The sequence below is a fragment of the Macaca mulatta genome, chromosome X (assembly GCF_049350105.2).
Source record: "Macaca mulatta isolate MMU2019108-1 chromosome X, T2T-MMU8v2.0, whole genome shotgun sequence".
NCBI lineage: Eukaryota > Metazoa > Chordata > Mammalia > Primates > Cercopithecidae > Macaca > Macaca mulatta.
Genome location: NC_133426.1, coordinates 89,448,336 through 89,455,277, shown reverse-complemented (window position 1 = coordinate 89,455,277; position 6,942 = coordinate 89,448,336). Strand labels below are relative to the sequence as shown.

General features: G+C 35.4%; 1 pseudogene; it reads left to right on the top strand.

Moving 5' to 3' along the window:
• The first annotated feature begins 4,761 nt into the window (after positions 1–4,761).
• LOC710059 (uncharacterized) lies at positions 4,762–5,860 on the top strand (annotated as a pseudogene).
• Positions 5,861–6,942: the final 1,082 nt, after the last annotated feature.

The following is a 6,942-nucleotide window of genomic DNA, read 5'->3' as shown; positions in this document are numbered from 1 at the left end:
ACTCTAGATGAATTAAATATTTAACTGTAAGATCTCAAACTATATACATTCTAGAAACAAATTTAGAAAATAACATTCTGAACACTGGCCTTTGGAAAGAATTTATGACAAAGTCCTCAAAAGCAATTGTTTCAAAACTAAAACTTGACAAATGTAACCTAAGTAAATATAAGAACTTCTGCACAGGAAAATAAAATATTAGCAGAGTAAACCGACAACCCTCAGAATGGGAGGAAATTTTTGCATACTGCATTCATCAAAGATCTGCTATCCAGAATCCATAAGAAACTTAAATAAATCAACAAAGAAATAACTATCAACTCAATTAAAAAGTGGGCAAAAGACATGAGCAAACACTTCTCAAAAGAAGACATACAAGTGGCCAACAAATATATAAAAAGATACTCAGTATCACTAATTGTCAGATAAGTACGAATCAAAACCACAATGAGATACTATGCTGTGCCAGTAAGAATGGCCATTATTAATAAGTTAAACATAACAGATGCTGGTGAGGTTGAGGAGAAAAGGGAATACTTATGCAAAATTGCTGGAAATGTAAATTAGTTCAGCCACTGTGGAAAGCTGTTTTGAGAATTCTCAAAGAAGTTAAAACAGAACTACCACTTGAACCAGTAATCTCATATAGCATACTGTGTGTGTGTGTATGTATATATAAATATGTATATATAAAAATATGTGTATATATAAAAATATGTATATATATATGAAAATAAATTGCTTTACTAAAAAGACACTGCACTTGTATGCTTATCACAGCATAATACACAATATCAAAGACTTGGAATCAACCTAGGTGTCCATTAGTGGTCGACTATGTAAAGAAAATGTGATATATCCAGCAGACCTACCTTATAAGTGATTCTTATGGAGTGCTAAACAGGGAAACACAGCACCAATATGCCACCACAAAAACACACTTATGTACATAGCCCACAGACACAAGCAAACATACAATCAAGTCTACATAACAACCAGATAACAACATAATGACGAGATCAATTCCCTATATATCAACATTGACATTGAATATAAATGGGCTAAAAGCCCCACTAAAAAGGCACTGAGTGCCAACTTGGATAAAGAAACAAGACCCAACGGTATGCTCCCTTTAGGAGACCAATCTCACAAAAAATGACTCTTATAGGTTCAAAGTAAAAGCATGTAGAAATATATGTTAATCAAATGGAAAAGAAAAGAGCAAGGGTCACTATTCTTATCTCAGACAAAACAAAACTTTAAACCAACAATAATCAAAAAGAACAAAGGGCAGTACATAATAATAATGAACAAATTTAACAAGAAGACTTGACCCTCATATATATATATATATATATATATATATATATATATATATGTAGCAATATTCATATAACAAGTACTTAGATACCTATAAAGATACTTGGATAATGACACAATAAGAGTGGGAAACGTAAATACCCAACTGAAAGTGTTAGACAGATTATCGAGGCAAAAAAAAAATAACAAAGATATTCAGGACCTAAACTCAACACTTGACTAAGTGGACCTAACAGACATCTGCAGAATACTCCACCCTCACTCCACCCCTCCAAAAAATAGAATAGATATTCTCATCTTCACATGGCATATACTCTAAGATATATTACATTCTTGGCCTTAAAGCAATCCTCAACAAATTTTTAACAAAACTGAAATTATACTCACCCTCACAGAGCACAGCAAAATAAAAATAGAAATCAATACCAAGATCTCTCAAAACTGCAGAATTCTATGGAAATTTATAATCCTTTTACGAAATACTTTTTAGTAAAAAATAAAATTAAGGCAGAAATCAAGAGTCTTTGAAGCTAATGAAAAGGAAGATACAGCATACTAGAATCTATGGGACACAGCAAATGCAGTAAGAGGAAATTTTATAGTGCTAACTGCCTACATCAAGAAGTTAGAAAGAACTAAAATTAACTACCTAAGATTATACCTAGAGGAAACAGAAAAACAAGAGCAAGAGCAAGTCAACACCAAAGCTAACAGAAGAAAAGAAATAACCAAAAGAGACCTGAACTGAAAAAACTGAGGTGCAAAAGTTTATACAAAAGAACATAACCAAAATTTGTTTTTTGAAAGAAAAAACAAGATCGATAAAACTACTGACTACATTAATAAAGAAAAAAGAGAGATCTAAATAAACATAATCAGAAGTGACAAAGGTGACATTACCACAGACCCCATGGAAACACGAAAAAAAAAAAAAATCCACAGAGACTATCACAAACACCTTTACGCACACAAATTAGAAAATCTAGAAGAAATGGATAAATTCCTGGAAACATACAACCCACCAATATTGAACCAAGAAAACCTGAAACACTAAAAACAGCAATAATGAGTTCAGAAATTGAATTAATAACAGAAAACCTAATAATAATAAAAGACCCTGTACCAGATGGATTCCCATCCAAGTATCAGCATATGTACAAAGAAGATTTGGTACCATGCATACTGCTATTATTCCTAAAATTTGAATAAGATAAACTCCTCCCTAACTCATTCTATCAGGCCAGCATTATTCTGATACCAAAACATGGCAGAGACAAAACACCAATAGACTACAAGTCAATATCCTTGATGAATATAGATGCAAAAAAATCCTTAATAAAGTAGTAGCATATCAAATCCAGTAGCATATCAAAAAGCTAATCCACCACCATCAGGTAGATTTTATGTCTGGGATGCAAGGTTGGTTCAACATATGCAAACCAATAAACGTGATTCATCACATAAACAGAACTAAAATCAAAAAAACACATGATCATCTCAATGTACACAGAAAAGGCTTGCAACCTAATCCAACATCCTTTTATGTTATAAACCCTAAACAAAGCAGGCATTGAAGGAACATTCTTGAAAACAATAAGAGCCATTTATGGCAAACCCACATCCAATAGCTTACCGAATGGGTAAAATTGAAGCATTCCCCTTGTGAAAAAGAACAAGAAAAAGATGCCTGCTCTTATCATTCCTATTCCACATAGTACAAAAAGTCCTAGCCAAAGCAATCAGGCAAGAGAAAGAAATAAAAGGCATTCAAAGAAAGAAAAGAAACCAAAGTTTTTCTCTTGACAGATTATATAATTGTGTACCTAGGAAACTCCATCATCTTATCCAAAAGCCATCTAGAACTGATAACAATTTTAGTAAAGTTTCATAATAAAAAAATCAATGTACAAAAATCAGTAGCTTTTTTGTATTATTATACTTTAAGTTCTGGGATACATTTGAAGAACATGCAGGTTTGTTACCTAGGTATCTGTAAAGATGGAATAATGGGGTACTCCGGATATCTCAATTGAAAATTGGAAAGGCACAATATGAGAAAATGTGTATGCGAATAATTTTCATATTTGTATGCATCATGATGACATGCACAAGATTATCATCTGGGGAAGAAGTGGGGCTACAAAGTATGCAATATTTGCAATATTTGACTTACCATATTTTCAACTTATAATAAGTTTATCTGTATATACCCTACTATAAGACAAGGAGTGTGCTTATTGAATGTATATTGATTTTGCACCATGGTAAATTTAAGAAATCTTGAGATGCGCCATCATAAATTGGAGACTGTATTGCCAATAGCAAGGGTAGTTTGCTTTAGCCATGCTCTACTCTGAAGAATCTTGAAAGACCTACTCCTGCTTCTAAGAAAGAATACTATGGTCTTCATAGTCTACTACTGGCTTCATAGTCTACTACAGAATAGAGGTAGGATTAATGGCTTTCTTGTCCTTAACATCATTCATTGTTGCAAGGATGAGCCTTGCTGCATAAATGAGCAATGCCTGTTATGGATGGGGGTATACAAACAAAATATACCCAGAGGATATCAGATAAAAGGGACCCTAGGCATGGATCTAAGGCTCAACATTTACATGTATGTGGTACACATAATTCCACTGTGACGTTTGACCTCTGGAATTACTCCAGTGATTCTGTTGCATTACATGGTGATACGATTTGGCTGTGTTTCAACCCAAATCTCATCCTGAGTTGCAGCTCTCACAATCTCCATGTGTCATGAGAGCAACCCAGTGTGAGGTAATTGAATCATGGGGGCCGGTTTTTCCTGTGCTGTTCTCATGATAGGGAATAAGTCTCATGAGATCTGATGGTTTTACAAAGGGCATTTCCTCTGCACACGCTCTCTTACCTGCTGCCATGTAAGATGTGACTTTGCTTCTCCTTTGCCTTCTGCCATGATTTTGAAGCCTCTCCAGCTATGTGAAACTGTGAGTTCGTTAAATCTCTTTTTCTTTATAAATTACACAGTCTTGAGTATTTCTTCATGGCAGTATAAAAATGGACTAATACACATGGCAAAAGGGATTTTTCAGATGGCTTATTAATCAGACAGCTTTTTAATAGGCCTAATGTAATCACACAAGTCCTTCTAAAAAGTTGTTTCTAGCTGTTAGCAAAAAAGGGAGTCAACGCAATTCCAAGTATGAGAAAAATTTACCATGACTTTGTGAACTCTGATCTTAAGTAGGCCACAGCACAGGACCTGAGTATGGCCACTGGAAGCTGAGAAAAATTGCTGGCTGATAGCGAGCAGTAAACCAAGAAATTTATTCTGGATTTTTGCCGACAATATGGATGAGCTTATAAGCAAATATTTTCCCAGACCCTCTATATAAGACTACAGCCGAGTGGACATCTTAATTTCAGTCTTGTGATGTCCTTAGAAAGATAATTCAGATAGCTGCGGGTGGCTGTGCTGGTGGCGTTCAAGATGTCGACCAAGAATTTCCGAGTCAGTGACAGGGACTGGATTTGCCCTGACAAAACATGTGGAAATGTAAACTTTGCTAGAAGAACCAGCTGTAATCGATGTGGTCGGGAGAAAACAACTGAGGCCAAGATGATGAAAGCTGGGGGCACTGAAATAGGAAAGACACTTGTAGAAAAGAGCCGAGGCCTATTTAGTGCTAATGACTGGCAATGTAAAACTTGCAGCAATGTGACTTAGGCCAGAAGATCAGAGTGTAATATGCGTAATACTCCAAAGTATGCTAAATTAGAAGAAAGAACAGGATATGGTGGTGGTTTTAATGAAAGAGAAAATGTTGAATATATAGAAAGAGAAGAATCTGATGGTGAATATGATGAGTTTGGACATAAAAAGAAAAAATACAGAGGGAAAGCAGTTGGTCCTGCATCTATATTAAAGGAAGTTGAAGATAAAGAATCAGAGGGAGAAGAAGAGGATGAGGATGAAGATCTTTCTAAATACAAATTAGATGAGGATGAGGATGAAGATGATGCTGATCTCTCAAAATATAATCTTGATGCCAGTGAAGAAGAAGATAGTAATAAAAAGAAATCTAATAGACGAAGTCGCTCAAAGTCTCGATCTTCACATTCACGATCTTCATCACGCTCATCCTCCCCTTCAAGTTCAAGGTCTAGGTCCAGGTCCCGTTCAAGAAGTTCTTCCAGTTCACAGTCAAGATCTCGTTCCAGTTCCAGAGAACTTTCGAGATCTCGTGGGTCGAAATCAAGATCCAGCTCCAGGTCCCACAGGGGCTCTTCTTCCCCACGAAAAAGATCTTATTCAAGTTCATCATCTTCTCCTGAGAGGAAAAGAAAGAGAAGTCGTTCTAGATCTTCTTCATCTGGTGATCGCAAAAAAAGATGAACAAGATCACGGTCACCCAAAAGCCAGGTGATTGGTGAAAACACTAAACAACCCTGAGCCCAGGGCCAACCCCTACGGAACACCACTACTTTACCCAGACACCACAGGTCATCTTCTGGATCATCCCATTCTGGTTCCCGTTCAAGTTCAAAAAAGAAATAATGTATTAAAATTTACATCTTAAAAAAAAAAAAAAGAAAGGTAATTCAGTCAAAAATGCCTGGGTTTGTGGCTTATAGAATTGTGATATAATAAATAGGTGTAGTTTTAAGTCACTAAGTATGTGATAATTTGTTTTGCAGATATGCAAAAAGAAACACTTCATACCAGTTTCTGGTATCCTTTGCATCTGCGATTGTGTAATAGCATTGTTTTATTTCCATTTTGGGCGGTGATGTGGATTGGCTGTATTGCTACCCAAAATCACATCTTGAATTTTAATCCCCATAATCCCCACGTGTCAAGGGAGAGACTAAGTGGAGGTAATTGAATCATGGAGGCGGTTTTCCCCCACGCCATTCTCATGGTAATAAGTGTGTAATGAGATATGATGGTTTTATAAATGTTTAGTAGCTCCTCCTGCATTCCTTCTCCTTCCTGATGCCTTGTGAGAAAGGTGCCTTGCTTTCCCTTTGCCTTTTGGAATGATAGAAAGTTTCCTGAAGCCTCTCAAGCTATGCTGAACTGTGAGTCAATTCAACCTCTTTCCTTTATAAATTACCCAGTCTTGGGCAGTTTCTTATAGCAGTGTGAAAACTCATGAATAGAGGCTGTGACTGAATGTCCCTCAGATATTAAGGGACATAATGAGAGTTATATATGCAAATTTTTTAATTTTTAATATGAGAATTTAATGTACTGAAGCTTGGAATAATTTGTACAATCCAACAGAATATAATGCAATACAAATTTGAGATACTGATGCTGGAAGACCTCAGCTAACTTTTCCTATATATTATTAACTCATTTAATTAGTCATGATATGTCTAGTAGTTTAGATTCTACCATTCCTTTAGAATGTGAAAATAAGGAAAATGAGAACCAAGCAGGAAAAAGCATTCTCCAGGCTCATGAACTTGTATTCATAAGAAAGTCATAAAATAATTCTTGGACTATCGACTACGGAAATTTGTGTACTGTAATCAAATACTGAGTGATGTCAACAAGATTAAAAAAAAATAGAATGTCCCAGCAAAGATACCCTCAGAGAAACACCAATTTAATAATCAAGTATAGACAAA